Genomic DNA, 16,695 nt, shown 5'->3' on the forward strand with positions numbered 1-16,695 from the left:
GGAATCTTCCTTGAAATCTTTAAGTCCTTAATGTTGTGACTTTGTGTAGGACATGTAGGTGAGGCCTATGACCCTACCCTAGGTGCATATCCCCATCAGTGGTTGTGCCCTGCAGGCTTGTGGCCCACTGGTGTAGTCCCCTGATGTGTTCTTAGTGCCAAATATTCTTAAATATTCTAGAAAAATCCATACTAAATTTTTAAGGAGTTCTGAGACCTTTTATTTTTAGGTCATTTGTCTACTGCAGTGGTAAAATGGAAAACAAAGAAATAATAACTCTTTTACTAAATAGAAACTAAGGGACAGAAAATAGAAGTTGGGAATAGAAGGTTGTGCTTTCTAGATTCATCCATCTCATGCCCATCAAAAAGAATCCATCAATAAGGTTGATCAAGTCTTATTGACAAACTTTTTCGAATGACATGGAACCGGAGAAATTTCGAAAAACACTAGGTTACCACAATGGGGATATGCATGTCCCCAACAATAAGTATATCATATTTCTTATTGGCAGTAGGAAGAGGGAATTCAAAGTCTCCAATAGTGAATGTTGGAATATTTTCAAATGAGTTGATGCTATGAACTTGAGATTGTTTATTCAGAAAGTGTACCGTATGCTCATTACCACTAACATGAAAACTGACATTGCTTTTGTTGCAATCAATAACAGCCCCTGTAGTATCCAGAAAGGGTCTACCAAGGATGATCGACAAACTTTCGGACTCAGGAATATCGAGAATAAAAAAGTCCGCAAAGATAGTAACATTTGCAACCACGGGAAGAACAACCTCACAAATATCGATAGGTAAAGCAGTTGATTTATCGGCGATTTGAAGAGAGATTTCAGTAGGTGTCATCTTATTCAAGTCAAGTCTACGATATAAATAGAATGACATAAGAGTAACACCAGCTCCAAGGTCAAATAAAGCAATTTTAACATAATTTCCTTTAATAGAGCATGGTATAGTAGGGATCTCTGAGTTTCTTTGGTATTCCACCCTTAAAAGTAAATTAGCAAGCATGGTCGAAATCTCAGCTTCCGGCATCTTTCTTTTATTTGCAACAATATCAGTTAAGCACATACGTAAGAAGACAAGTCTCAGCATTTCAGCAAAGCAGTCAAAATCCTCATCATCCTTCTTTTTGGATGGTTTAGGAGGAAAGGGCATGGGTTTCTGAACCCATGCTTCTCTTTCTCTACCATGCTTCCTAGCGACAAAATCTATTTTATCATATCTGTTATTCTTAGGTTGTGGGTTATCAAGATCAACATCAGGTTCAATCTCCACATCATTGTCATTACTAGGTTGAGCATCGATATGAACATCATCATTAATATTATCTCTAGGTTCATGCTCATTACCAGATTGTGTCTCAGCATCTAGAATAGAGGTATCATTTGGGTTTTCATGTGACTCTATAATAGTTTCACTAGCAGCATGCAAAGCCCTAGCGTCATTATTTTGCTTTTTATTAGAAGGACCAGGTACGTCAATATTAACTCTCTGAGAAACTTGCTCAACTCTCTTAGGATACAAAGGTTCCTGAGTCATTCTACCACCTCTAGTCACGACTCTAACAGAATGATCATTGTTCTTACTGGTCATCGCATTGAGAAAATCATTTTGTGCCTTAAGTACCTCTTCTACTTGACTAGTTACCATGGAAGCATGTTTACTAATAAACCTAAGATCATTGACAGTTCTACTCATATAATAACCCAAGAGATCAAGCATGTAAGCATTATGTTTCAATTGTCTACTCACATAAGCATTGAAATTTTCTTGTTTAACAACAAAGTTATCAAATTCATCCAAGCATTGGCTAGCAGACTTATTATAAGGAATAACACCTTCATCAAATCTGTGAAGATAATTTACCTCTACTACCTGTATCGGGTTATCAAGACCATGTATGTCTTCAATAGGTGGTAGATGCTTAACATCTTTAGCTTTATTACCTTTTTCATTCACAGATTTCTTTGCTTCTTGCATATCTTCAGGACTGAGGAATATAATACCTCTTTTCTTCGGAGTTGGTTTCGGAGGTGGTTCGGGAATAGTCCAATCATTATCATTGCTCAATATATTATTCAATAGTAGTTCATCTTGTTCAACAGTTCGTTCCTTGAAAACACAACCAGCACAACTATCTAGGTGGTCCCTAGAAGCATCGGTTAGGCCATTATAATAGATATCAAGTATTTCATCTTTCTTGAGAGGGTGATCAGGAAAAGCATTAAGTAACCGGAGAAGCCTCCCCCAAGCTTGTGGGACACTCTCTTCTTCAATTTGCACAAAGTTAAATATTTCCAGTAAGGCAGCTTGTTTCTTATGGGTAGGAAAATATTTTTCACAGAAGTAGTAAATCATATCCTGGGGACTATGCACACAACCAGGAGCAAGAGAATTAAAACATATCTTGGCATCACCCTTTAATGAGAACGAAAACAACTTAAGAATATAGTAATAACAAATTTGTTCCTCATGAGTAAATATGGTGGCTATAACATTCAATTTAGTAAGGTGTCCCACATTAGTTTCAGATTCATAACAATAAAAAGGATAAGATTCTACCAAAGTAATTAACTCAGGTTCGACAGAGAATTCATAATCCTTCTGAGTAACACAGATAGTGAAGTAGCAAACTTGGGATCATATTGCATTCTAGGATTCAAAGATTTTTCCTTCCACTTGCATAGCAATTTCTTAAGATCATCTCTATCCTTACAAGCAAGAAAGTCCCTAGCTACTTCTCCTTCCATAACATAACCCTCAGGTATATTAGGAAATTCATATCTAGGAGAGCTAGGTATAGCAGGTGAATTTATAGTGTTTAGTTTCATCAGATTCAGCAATATCATCAGTTTCAGCTTTCACTCTAGCAATTTGTTTATCAAGAAATTCACCAAGTAGCATAGTAGTATCAAGCAAAGTATCATCATAAGCATCATCCATAGTAGAAGTAGCATCATCAATTACTTGCGACATATAAGATTCAGTAGCACGTGGTGGTGTTGCAAATTTACTCATAATAAACTGTGAATCTAGTGCAGAGCTAGATGGCAGTTCCTTACCTACCCTCGTAGCTGAGGGGTAGATCTTGGTTGTAGCGTCTTTCAGATTCTTCATGGTCATCAAGATATATAAATACCAAGTGACTCCTAGAATAAAGCTATGCCCCCCGGCAATGGCGCCAGAAAAAGGTCTTGATAACCCACAAGTATAGGGGATCACAATAGTTTTCGAGGGTAGAGTATTCAACCCAAATTTATTGATTCGACACAACTAGAGAAAAATAATATTCTCGAGTATTAGCAACTGAGTTGCAATTCAACCACACCTGAAAGACTCAATATATGCAAAAATTATTTAGTAACAAAGTAGTATGGAAGTAACTGTAACGGTGGCAAAAGTGACAATAGCAGTTTCGTAGTGTTCGTAATAATAGCAACGAAAAAGTAACTTAGCAAAGACCAATATGTGGAAAGTTCTTAGGAAATGGGTGAGTGATGGATGATTATGTTGGATGGCATTCATCATGCAACAGTCATAATATAGGGTTATACAAAACTAGCTCCAATTCATCAATTTAATGTAGGCATGTATTCCATTTATGGAATAGAACTTGCATGACATCTTTTGTCCTACCCGCCCGTGGAAGCGAGGTCCTAATGGAAACTAAGGAATATTCACGCCTCCTTTTAATAGAGAACCAGACCAAAGCATTAGCACTTAGTGAATACATGAACTCCTCAAACTACGGTAATCACCGGATTGAATCCTAGTTAATGTCACCTTGGGGGATGCCGATCATAACTCCTAACAGGTGTCCATAACTTGCGATAGGATTAAGCATAGAAAAGTTATAGCAACATCTATCTCAGAACATAATGGATACTTGGGATCAAACCCTAACAAAACTAACTCGATTACATGATAGATCTCATCCAACCCATCACTATCTAGCAAGCCTACGATGGAATTACTCATGAACGATGGAGAGAATCGTGAAATTGGTGATGAAGGATGGTTGGTGATGAGGACGGCGTCGATTTCCCCTCTCCGGAGCCCAAATCAGACTCCAGATCTGCCTTCCCGAGGAAGAACAGGTGGTTGCAGCGGCTCTATATCGTAAAACATGATGAACTCTTCTCTGATTTGTTTTCCATTGATGGGAATATATAGGAGTGGAAACGAGGTCAGTGGAGCCTCAGGGACCCCACAAGCTAGGGGGCGCTGCCTAGGGGAGATCGCGCCCTACAACCTTGTGGCCTGGGGGTGGCCCATCTTCGGTAGATTCTTTCGCTTGTATTTTTTATTAAATCCAAAAACGATCTCCGTAAATTTTCTGGTCAATCCGACAAATTTTATTTCTGCACAAAAATAACACCAAGGCAATTCTGCTAAAAACAGCGCCAGTCCGGGTTAGTTCCATTCAAATCATGCAAATTAGAGTCCAAATCAACCACCACCATCGTGGTTAGCAATTGCGACCTGGGGTGCCCGGGCAGGGTGGTGGGACGTTTATTTTCTTGCCCTTTTCCAGCCAACCCTCCAGGGACGTTGGGAAAAAAGATGATATCCCTCATGAAAATTAAAAGTTTTAATAAATAATAAAAGGCTTGATGATACTTCCAAAGGAGGGTGAGCGGCATTCAAGTTGACGCCTTCTTCCCCGGCTAGCCACTCTTGTTGAGGTTTGAATAACACCTTCCACATCTTCTCTAGGGTGATGTGGTAGAACTGTTTCACGCTGGCAGGGTCGCCGAGCTTGTAGGACCTCATTGGAGTGTCCCGACGCGGGCAAGGAAGGATGCGGCGACGGAGCATTACCTAAACCACGCGGGTCAGCTCGACGTTCATATCCACCATCTGCTTATGCGCTTCTGTAGCGCTTACACCTCCAAGGATGATCCCCAATCGAGGCCCCTTTTCACCCACGAGATTAGCCTCTCAGGGTGTCGAAATCAAAACTGGGCATGAGCCAACCAACTTGCTTCCCTAGGCTCGATGATGTAAAACCACTACTTCTGCCATGCCTTGATGGTGTCAATGAAAGTGCCCTCCAGCCATTCAACTTGGGGAAGCTTGCTGATCACAACTCTGCCACAGTCACCATGTTGGCTACTGTCTGACTTTTGTTTCACATTGATGGTCTTGACCCATAAGCGGAAGTGCGGATGAATCCGTAGGAAGGCCTCGTAGATGATAATGAAAGAAGAAATGTGCATGACGGAGTTTGGGGAAAGATCATGAAAATATATCCCGTAGTAGAACATGAGCCCCTGATAAAGGGATGGAGTGGGAAGCGTAGTCCCCGTATGAAGTGGGAGACGAATACCACTCTTTAACATCGCCTTAGAGTGGGAACCACGTGACCTTCCTCCAGCGCACGGTGAGCAATATCCGGCGAAAGGTAGCCGACGTTCTTTAGCTCCGGGATGTCTTTGTCGGAGATGCACGAGATCTCCCACTTGCCTTGAGAACTGATCCGGCCATGGCTGGGTTTAGGGGGAGGATGGATGTGAGAGGACGGAGAGCGAAATGCATCTGGGCGCTTGGTAGCTTGGATGGGAGAGGGTCGAGCCTGGAAGGCGTGTGGCTGCTTTATGGATCTATTTTTCTTTTATGGGGGGCGCAGAGCCAAAGGTTCCCATTTCTTGCGCCACAAGCCCGGCCAATTCCTGACACGACTATGCCGGTGAACATGCGCGGCATTGCCCATACCATTACCCATATCCCCTTAAACATGGGGCATGATCCATGATTGACATGACGTACCTGTGGGAAAGCGGCCTTGAACCGCGAACCGAGTTTTTATCATAACTGACTATTGTGACCTTTCGTCAGAAAGGCTGTCAGATGAGGAACTATTCACACTCGAGCCTTTTGGCCTTCTGATTGACCAATGCATGTTTAAAGGCATGACATCACCGAATGACCAAGTGTAAACCAGCCGAATATGAGGGGAACTCGGCTTGCAAGGCGATTACTTTGAATGCAAGAAGCTGCCGAAGACCGTGTAGATCGGCATTGGATGCACGTTCGGGGGCTACTGAGGGAGTCCTGGATTAAGGGGTCCTCTGATGACCGTCCCATCTCTTAGAGGCCGAACAAATAGACTATATTATTAAAGACCGGACTGCATAACAACTTCGCATTCAGGAAGGAAAACCCCAAACACTGGCCTCGAGGTAGGCTAGATCGGCGCATCTATCCCCGGTTGGAGGTCGGTTGTATGTAACCCTAGGGACCTCTGGTATCTATATAAACCAGTGGGTTTCATTCGCATAGGCAAGTTGATTCATCTAGGGTTTAGCTCATACGATCTCGAGGTAGATCAACTCTATAATCCTCATACATCATCGATATAATCAAGCAGGACGTAGGGTTTTACCTCCTCAAGAGGGCCCAAACTTGGGTAAATACTATCTCCTTCGTATCCTACAACCCATCGATCCAAGTTCCATAGTTTTGGACCCCCTACTAGAGATCCGTCAGTTTTGACACCGACAACGTCCACCAATAGGAGCACCGTGATGGTTGTGGATCCCACAAGGGCCACCTTCTTATCTCTTCAGCCCATGTCATCTCCTACCTCCAGAAAAAATACATACACACTCTCTCTCCCTCTCTCTTGTTCTTGCTCCTAAGACTGCAATTTTTGATCTCTTTGCTTGGAACTACGTTTTCAAAACTATTTTGAGGAATTGCTCCTTGGTATGTGACTCCCCCATTCCTCCAATTAGTGTTTGCTCCAGTGGTATATATTTTGCATATTTTGCTACACTTGGTTCTATTGAAAATGAGCTTTCATGTTGAATTCTTTGAGTTCCAAGTAGTATGAATGCTTGATATGACGTCTAGGCACCTATATGAGTAGGTGCCACTAATCTTGCAAAGTTTTACTAACATAGTTTTTTGGTCCAAAAATTTCAGAAATTTGTGTGTAGAAAAATGAATATCCTTAGAATAAGTTATTCAAGGAGGCGTTCTTCGAGATCGTCATCAAGCAAGGGCTAGGTACGACAAGCTTATGTTGATCGCAAAACAAGCTTGATAGTCATGGTCGCTGCTAAATCATGTCATTAGCCATGCGATGAGTTCATTAGAGTTGCATGCATTAAGGAGGAGCTTGATCACTAAATTTACAATACCGGCCTCACCTACTTCCTTGCACATAAATATGTGCAATTCATGGATTTTGATACCATTTTCATACTTCTAAAGTGTTGTATAATCTCTATGATAAGTCTTAGAGTTTATCTTTAGAACAATTTTCTGATGCATGCAAACTCCCATATTGGGGCACGCTAGAAAAACCACAATAACCTGATTATAATATGTTCCTTGAAAGTCTTTGTCTTGGAGAAGATAGAGGGGCGACACAAGCTAGAATAATAATTATTCACTTTCGCTTTATTCACTACTTTCCACTGTCTAATGGGAAATGTGTAATTGGTAAGGAGGATTTTAGCGCATTGTGCGCCCCTGATTTAATTATTATTTACACTGTGGTGCCTCGCGAAATAAATTATAACCTCGATGGAATTGTTGCCCGTAGGCTGCATTCTAACGCAGGAAGTGGCGACTTATAAGGACGCATTTATGCTGCCCGCATAGATGGAAAACTGAAATTTCACTTCAACTTAATGACCCTATGCTGGATGAGAGATATTTAGACTTTGAAGCCATGCGCCGACATGACTTCATTATGGATAGTACCGAAGGGTATGAGTATAAATTAATGTTTAACAAATATAAACTTGTTTATGTTACCTTGCCTGGACCTTCTCTCTTCAATTTTCAGAATAAACAAAGATACTATCTTCTTGATAGCGAGGTGCAAGAAAACAATGCTACAGTTGAGGCATCTCGCTTGGTGGAGTAGGAGGCACGGAACGCCTCCCCGACCTACCACTTCAACTATTATGCATACTAGCGATCGTGATTACCAAGCTAGGTGAATGCCTAAGATTGGGGGTGTATGTTTTTCTCACTGACATTACATTCATGTTCACATGCTTCATACAAATTATCGGTGTTCATCGTCTTTCATTGTATATCCATGTTCCCTTCATATTCCATCCTACTATTGTAAGTTTGAAAAACTTTGAAATATCCAAAAAGGTATCTAGTTTTTTTAGTGTTTCTTTCCTCTTAATTAGTGATAGTATTAAAAGAAAACCTAAAAATATTTGGTTTGCTTGTTAGGAGCATTCCCGTGTAAATAGTTTTTATCGTTTTTGTTTCCTCATTTATTTTATTTTTTCAAAAAACAAAGACTCCAAATAATATATGTCTGTGTGCCTCTCTGAATTTCTTTTCTTTTCTTTGAGTCATTGAATGGAGAAGACCATGATGAAGATGTTGAGTGGGTCTTGTATGCATTGTTCTTAATCTACCAAAAAGAACCAACATTACCTTGTCTTCTCTGTCATATAAATTGTTTTGCACATTCAAGTTTAGTCCACAACACACTTGCACTATTACCATTTTCACATCATTCAATCATGCAAGTGAAACACAATAATGATGGTATTTGATAATGTGATCATGGCAAAGGAAGCTCGCATAAAATATTATTGTTTTTCATTTTTGTAAATATGTTTAGCTCATTTGATCTCGATTTAGAATAACATGAGTGAACATGTCTACGATGATTATTAGAGGTTATAGCTTCTCATGCCATGCTTAAACAACTAGGAGTGGATAATGATTTATCTAATGTGGCAACATGCATCAAAATGGTTATGATGTGATATGGTAGTATCGTATTCCCCTCTGAGTAATTCGAGTAGTTTTACATGGCCCATGTGCAAACATGTACTTGATTCAAAATCATTGTATCCTTCGTGATGTTTCAATTCATAGTGTCTATATCTTACTCCTGCTAATTTTCAATGTTAATTACTGACAATGCATGATTATGGTCGTTTTTGCTCTGTGGATGTTCGCGTCTCAACTTATTGATAGCCTTCACCTGTACTAAGCGGGAATGCTCCTCGTGCATCAAAACTCCAAAAACCAAGTTGTTCCACAAGAGTCCACCATACCTACCTATATGCGGTATTGCCCCACCGTTCCAAGTAAATTTGCATGTGCGACCTCTAAATATTCAAGTAAACATTTGTTTTGTGTACTCGTATTGCTCATGGAGTGATGGGTCGGTCAGTATCTTCCATCCTAAGCGGTTTATTCTCAAGATAGGAATTTACTCGCCTATCATTACACGAGAGACGCCGGTAAAAAAGATACGTGGTCCTGCATAATCAAAATTAGTTAAACTAAACTCCAGGGACAGTTGATATGTGGCATGACACCCATGAATTCTGCTAGCCATTGCTTGTGTTAGGATGGTGGAAAAGGAGTAAACATTATATTTCCGCTTGGGAACCACCAATAATGTGTTTAGTTTGGAAGATTTCTCTATACATCATGATGTTGACAGGAAAAGCACATCACCCAAAATTACGATTCACCTATGATTTAAAGCCTTGAGTTCTAGCACCTCTGCAAACCAATGCCTCCCTCAACGAAGGGCGTGTCTATTTACCTTAAATGTTATTCTTGAGTCATGACGTTCTTGCTAAAGCATGGGATCTGAGGGCACTATTTTATTTTTTATGCATTGGGTCTAGTTAATGTTGGAGGTGAGCATGACTGGATCTCTTATACCCGAAATATAATTTTTAGTCGCTTCTTGAAACTAAAAGGTGCTCTGCATTTATGTTTTGCGGTCTAAGAAAGGGCTAGCAATATACCATGTCATAATATTATATCATGATTTTTTTGACAAATTCTTGGCATGTGAGATACTTTATTATTGCTTCCAAGTTGGTTATGCATTGCCATGAGTAAATATAATGTTTCATTTTTATAATGGATAAGGCTATTTATGATTTGTGCTGAAAACCTGAACACTAGCTAAGCATGTGTATAACAACGATAATAGAAGAGTTTTAAAGGTTTTTTTATCACTTTTAGTTTATCAACTGAATTGCTTGAGGAAAATCAATGAGCTAAGCTTGGGGGAGCTGATACGTCTCAAACACATCTACTTTTCCAAACAATTTTGCTCTAGATTTGGCCTCTAATTTGCATGATTTCAATGGAATTAACATGGACTGCCGTTTTTTTCAGGAGAACTACCTTGGTGTTATTTGTGTGCAGAAATAAAAGTTCTCGGAATCAGATGGAACATTTTGTGAATTATTTCAGGAATATATGAGGAATTATGGAGCAAAGAAATACCATAGGCGGGATGCCTGTGGGCCACAAGCCAACATGGCGCACCCTGTTGTGTTGTGGGAACCACGTGGGTCCCCCGACCGTAATTCCGATCCTATGAATTCATATCTCCACAGAAAAAATCATAGAGAAGATTTCATCACATTTTGCAAGATGGAGCCATCACCACCTCGTGTTCTTCCCTGAGAGGGCTGATCTGGAGTTCGTTTTGTGCTTCGGAGAGGGGGATTCATCGATGTTATCTGTCTAGGATGCTTTTAGGGTGTTATATACCAATTAATATTATTTTTTGGCACTAACCTATTAACCTAGTGTCTAGTGCCACTTGATGTTTTGTGCATATTTTTGGATTTTTAGGTTTAGAGTACCAAACAGAGTCTAATTGCCAAAAAAAATTTCTATAAATTTTTGTGGACCAAACAAAGACCTAGAAGCATTGGGAGGAGACGCGACACTACACGAGGGAAGAAGCACACAGTAGGGCATGCCCAAGGGTGCCTGTGCCATGATGTGTGCTGCCCCCTCGTGTGGCCTCCGACCTCCGACGTCCCTCTCTGGACCATAAATTCTAAGATATCTCAAAAGTATACGAGAGCCACCGGAAACACTTTTCCACCGCCGTAAGTCTCTGTTTCGTCGTGTGCCCATATGGAGCCATGTTTTTGTGCCCTACTGGAGGGGGGTCGATCATGGAGGGCATCTAGATCAACCTTGCTTCTCTCATGGTGATGTGTGAGTAGTTTCCCATAGACCTGTAGGTTTGTAGTTAGTACCTAGATGTCTATATCTCTCTCTTGATCTTCAATAAAATGATCTTCGTATCTTCGGTTTGATCTACGAGATGTAATTCTTTTGTGTGTTGCATTTGTTTGGATCCGATGATTTGTGGGTTTATATTCTGATTACTCATGATAAAGATTTGATAATTCTCTGAATTCTATTATGATTCTTATTTTCATGATAATTGTAGATTCGTAAATCTCTCCAATCTATTGAAATAGTTTGGCTAACTAGATTGATATTTCTTCTATGAGAGGGACACGCTGTAGTGGGTTGAATCTGGCAAAGTTCTATACCCCCGTGTTAAAAAGGTACAAGGACACACCATTGTATTATTTCCACTAAGGATAAAACTAGGCTTTATTCATATTTATTGAGTTCTCTTTGTCTACATCATGTCATTGTTCTCCAAGCATTAGTCTATTTTACATAATACTGTAGATGCAAGATGGATAGTGGTCCATGGGTAGAGTAATAGTAATAGGTGCAATTTGGATTTGGCCTATTTGGTTTTGTACGTGATGCCTATATAAGCATGATCATTGCTGTGAATATCACATTGGTATGCACTTTTCTATTAATTTCCCGACAGTAATTTGTGTACCCACCATACTCCTTCTACATGAGAGATGCCATTAGAGAAATCTACGGCCCCTCGGTCTATTCACTTATAAATTTACAAACTCTACAATTAACTCACTTTCTTTATTTAATTTTTACTTACTATGAAATTATAAACTTTCATCTATGCACTTTACTTGCTTGCAAATAACGAGTCAAAGGGGACTCACAACCGTCTTGCCCATCATGGGTGCAAGTGCTTGCTTCTTTGTATGTGATCGGTTTAGATGGGTGTTGGTTCTTACTCCTATTGGTTCAATTACCTTGGTTCTCTACTAAGAAAAATACTTATCTATATTGGGATGCATCACCCATTCGTCTTCACGAAAAACCCAACACAGATCAAAAATATGAGGAAGGATTTCGGGCGCCATTGTCGAGGAGTATCAACAACCTACTATCAAATAACTTCACACAGATTATCATTCACTTGTTGTTATATATATCTTGCTTCATAAAAATAAAATATAGAAAAATACTTATATTTTCTTGTCACTTGTTTACTTGTTTGCTTTGCATTATGGCTAGTTCTTCTTTTGTTCCCTTCACTCCCGGTAACAAGGTACTCAATTTTAATATAATGGGAGGAGAAAGTTTAAAAGATGCATGGTATAGGATTCGAAATGCTCAAAATAAATTAATTCATAGGAAATCCCCCAATATCTTGCTTTCATGATTTCTATGTTGGTATTACTATTTGGTATAGATTCATACTTGATACAATTACCGATGGTAATTTCTTAATGAGTCACACTTCATTTGCTTTCACAACCATGGAAAATTTAGTTGGGTGAGAACCGATTATCAATAATGAAACTATCTTGACCTTGGAACATGTTATGAAAAGTCTTGATGTTAATTGAAAATAAAATGGCTACTAATTAAAAATTGAGGAGTTAGATAAAAAGCTTCATAATCATATCACTCAATTTGGGTCATGGTTAGGAATTACTTTTAAAGCTTTTAAAGTGAAATATAAAACTATTGATGAACGGGTAGAGCAAAGGTTGAATAGAATTGATAAAATGGAGTAAGTAATTGATAAAGTAGATTATACTTTGACACCCACAAAAAATAATGCTAGTACCTCTTGAAATACAACTCCTAAATTCATATATGTTCCCAAGAGCATTGGTACCTGAAACGTCTCAAACATATCTATAATTTTTGATGGTTTCATGCTGTTATCTTGAATACTTTGGATGTTTTATATACCTTTTATATCTTTTTTAGGACTAACTTATTAATTCAGTGCCAAGTGCCAGTTCCTGTTTTTTCTGTGTTTTTGACTCCTTTCAGATCTCATTTTGGACTTTGGAGTTGGAGGGCTTCTACATCAACATCATCGCCTCTCCAATGACTCATGAGTAGTCCACTTCAGACCTACGGGTCCGTAGTTAGTAGCTAGATGTCTTCTTCTCTCTCTTGGATCTTCAAGACAAAGTTCTCCATGATCTTCATGGAGATCTATCGGATGTAATCCTCTTTGGCGGTGTGTTTGTCGAGATCCGATGAATTGTGGATTTGTGATCAGATTATCTATGAATTATATTTGAGTCTTTGCTAATTTCTTATATGCATGATTTTATATCCTTGTAAGTCTCTCCGTGTCTTGGGTTTTGTTTGGCCAACTAGATCTATGATTCTTGCAATGGGAGAAGTGCTTGGTTTTGGGTTCATACCGTGCGGTGACCTCTTCCAGTGATAGAAGGGCCAGCAAGGCAGGCATCGTGTTGTTGCCATCAAGGGTAACAAGATGGGCTTTCATCATAGATTTGAGATTGTCCATCTACATCATGTCATCTTGCTTAAGTTGTTACTCTGTTCTTATCAACTTAATACACTAGATCCATCTTGGATAGCGGTCGACGTGTGGAGTAATAGTAGTAGATGCAGAAAGTATCGGTCTACTTGTTTTGGACGTGATTCCTATAGATATGATCATTTCCATAGATAATGTCATGACTTTGCGCGGTTCTATCAATTGCTCGACAGTAATTCGTTCACCCACCATGAACCCTACGGCCCAAGGGTCTATTCACAACTATCGTCTCCACTTTTACTTTTACTTTGCTTTGTTTACTTTTTGCTTTCAGTTCTCACTTTGCAAACAATCTATAAGGGATTGGCAACCCCTTCATAGCGTTGGGTGCAAGCTCTTTGTGTTTGTGTAGGTACTTGTGACTTGACCTGATCCTCCTAGTGGATCGATACCTTGGTTCTCGAACTAGGGGAAATACTTATTGCTTCTGTGCTGCATCACCCTTTCCTCTTCAAGGCAACACCAACGCAAGGCTCCAAGGACGCGGGGGAATCCATTGCATATTTGCCAAGGAAATCCCTATAGGCGTAGCCAGCAGCAGAAGGACCTCTAACGCTGTTGCCGGGGAAGGTCTTTTGTTGCCGTAGCAGTACCAATCCTATCAAAAGAAGCGAAGATCTTAAAATGATTAGTGTGCATCCTGATTTTATAGACTTGATAGGAGACCCTATTTTCAAGCCTCCTATTATTCCTAAAAAGCATGGTTTTGTTATTTAAGATCTTGATAAGGTGGATGACAACACTTGAATCATAAGCATTATGCCTAGCTAGGTACGTAAAACAATAGTGCTAGTTGGGAGGCAGCACAATAGTAATCCTATTTTTTTGTTTCGATGCTATGTTCGTGTGTGATAACATTAATGTTGCGTTTGTAATGATTGTATTTTTGGTTTAAATTAGTGTTTGTGCTAAGTAAATCCTGTGGGATGATTTAAATGATAGTAGAATTGATGTAGTGCAAAAACAGATACTTTGACGTCGAGTGTAGAATTTTTGTGATTTTGCAGGAACGTCTTTTTAATCTGAATGTTTTACACAGAATTTTTATACAAATTCCTTAGGTCTTCCTAATGTTTCAGAGTTTTTGGAGTTACGTAAGTATTTTACTTAATTATATCATTACAGAATGTTCTATTTTAGACAGATTCTATTTTTTGATTGCACAGTTTTCTTGTTTTGATGATGCCATGAATTGTATCGAGGGGTATAAGTCACGAAGAAGTTAGAATACAGTGCCTTACGCAATAATAAAACATGAATCACTTTACAATAGTATCTGCAATATTTGACATGTCAATTGTACTAACGCATAACACGAAGTTTCTATTGTGTTTTGTGTGCTGAAGGTTTCATGTTTTGGGTGTTATCCTGATGGATGAAAGAATAAGGAGCGGCAAGAGATTAATGTTGGGATGCCCAAGGTAACCCATGGAAATATTCTAGGAATACTCAAGCATCTAAGCTTGGGGCTGTCCCAAAAGGCATCCCCTCTTTTGTTTAAATCCATTGGTATACCACTTGGAGCTATATTTTTATTCATCACATGATATGAGTTCTGCTTGGAGCGTCATTTTCTTTAGTTTTCTTTTGTTTTAGTTTTCCACAATCATTATTCTATGAATACACCCACTTGAGAGAGACACGAGATTACCATTATTTATTGGAATACTATTTGTGCATGACTTATATCTTTTGAGCTTAGCACTTGCTCTAGTGCTTCACTTATTTCTTTTAGAGCGCGATATCTTATAGATTTTAAATAAATAATTGCAATCCCATTCTTTAGTTATATTTATTTGGGAGTTAATAAATAGTGATGGAAATTTACATGGGTTATAATACTAGTCCAAAATAATAGGTATCCAATGAGTGCATAATCAAAACCACACGGACCACATAAAAGAGAAACCATAGTTAATGATATTAATGTAGTAATGTGGAAGGGCATGAGTGCATGATCATTGGTTAATATAAGTGTCGTGAATTAGAGGTTGTTAACATTCTGTTTATCTAAATATTTTTATGGCATGGTGATGATGTGTGAGCATACTTATTCCTCATTGAAATCCTAGTGTCATTTAAGTCGGCGGGAGCCATAATTAACTCCTACCAACCTCCTCCCTAGGGGCTGGCGAGTAGTGCTTTGCTTTGAGAGAGCTAATAAAATCTTGTAATAAGTATGTCAGTACTTTATGACTAATGTGAATCCATGGATATATGCACTCTCACCTACACATACTAGCTAGCTTCTTCGGTATCGTGCATTGCCTATGCTCACCTCGAGGATCGGTGCAACCTTCGCATGTGCATCCAAAACCCGTGACGTTTTAAACTATGTTGTACATAAACCGCATTATATCTTCCTCAAAACAACCACCACACCTAAATTATCATGGCATTTCCATAGGCATTTTGAGATATATTGCCATAAAACTTCCACCTTCACATCATATGACTTTTACTTCCATTGTCATATTGCTTTGCATGATCATATAAGCTGACATAGTATTTGTGGCAAAGCCACTATTCATCCTTTTTTATACATTTTACGCTTGATCATTGCATATCCAAGTACATTGCCATAGGCATTTATATAGAGTCATAATACAATTGTTCATGTTGAGTTGTAAGTAAATGAAAGTGTGATGATCATCATTATCATAGCATTGTCTCGGTGAGGAAAGGATGATGGAGACAACTGTTCCTCAACAAGGCAGGATGAGACTCGAGACGAAAAATGAAAAAAAGGGAAACCGTTGTGCCTCAAAGTGGCAATGCTACTACCTCTTTTTCCATCGTTGTGCCTCCAAGTGGCAGCATGTTCTTCATATAGGGAGTCTCTTGTTTTGTCACTTCAATATGGTAGTTGGAATTTTCCATTATATAACTTGGCTTGTATGTTCTCAAGACGGGCTTCCTCAAAAGCCTGAGGTCTTCGTGGGTAAGCAAGTTGGATGCACACCCACTTAGCTTCATTCGAGCTTTCATACACTTATAGCTCAAGTGCGTCCGTTGCATGTCAATCCTACTCCTCGCATTGATACCTATTGATTGGCATGTCCATAGCCCGTTGGTACGCCTAGTTGATGCGAGACTTTCTTTTCCACCTTCACCCCTATGAAACCTACCACCATATTATGTTCCACCTTTATGCTATATCCATGGTTCACGCTCATATATTGAGTGAGTAATAAATATTTGAAGCACATTAAAGAGTAT

Source organism: Hordeum vulgare, chromosome 5H (genome assembly GCF_904849725.1).
Source record: "Hordeum vulgare subsp. vulgare chromosome 5H, MorexV3_pseudomolecules_assembly, whole genome shotgun sequence".
Taxonomy (NCBI): Eukaryota; Viridiplantae; Streptophyta; class Magnoliopsida; order Poales; family Poaceae; genus Hordeum; species Hordeum vulgare.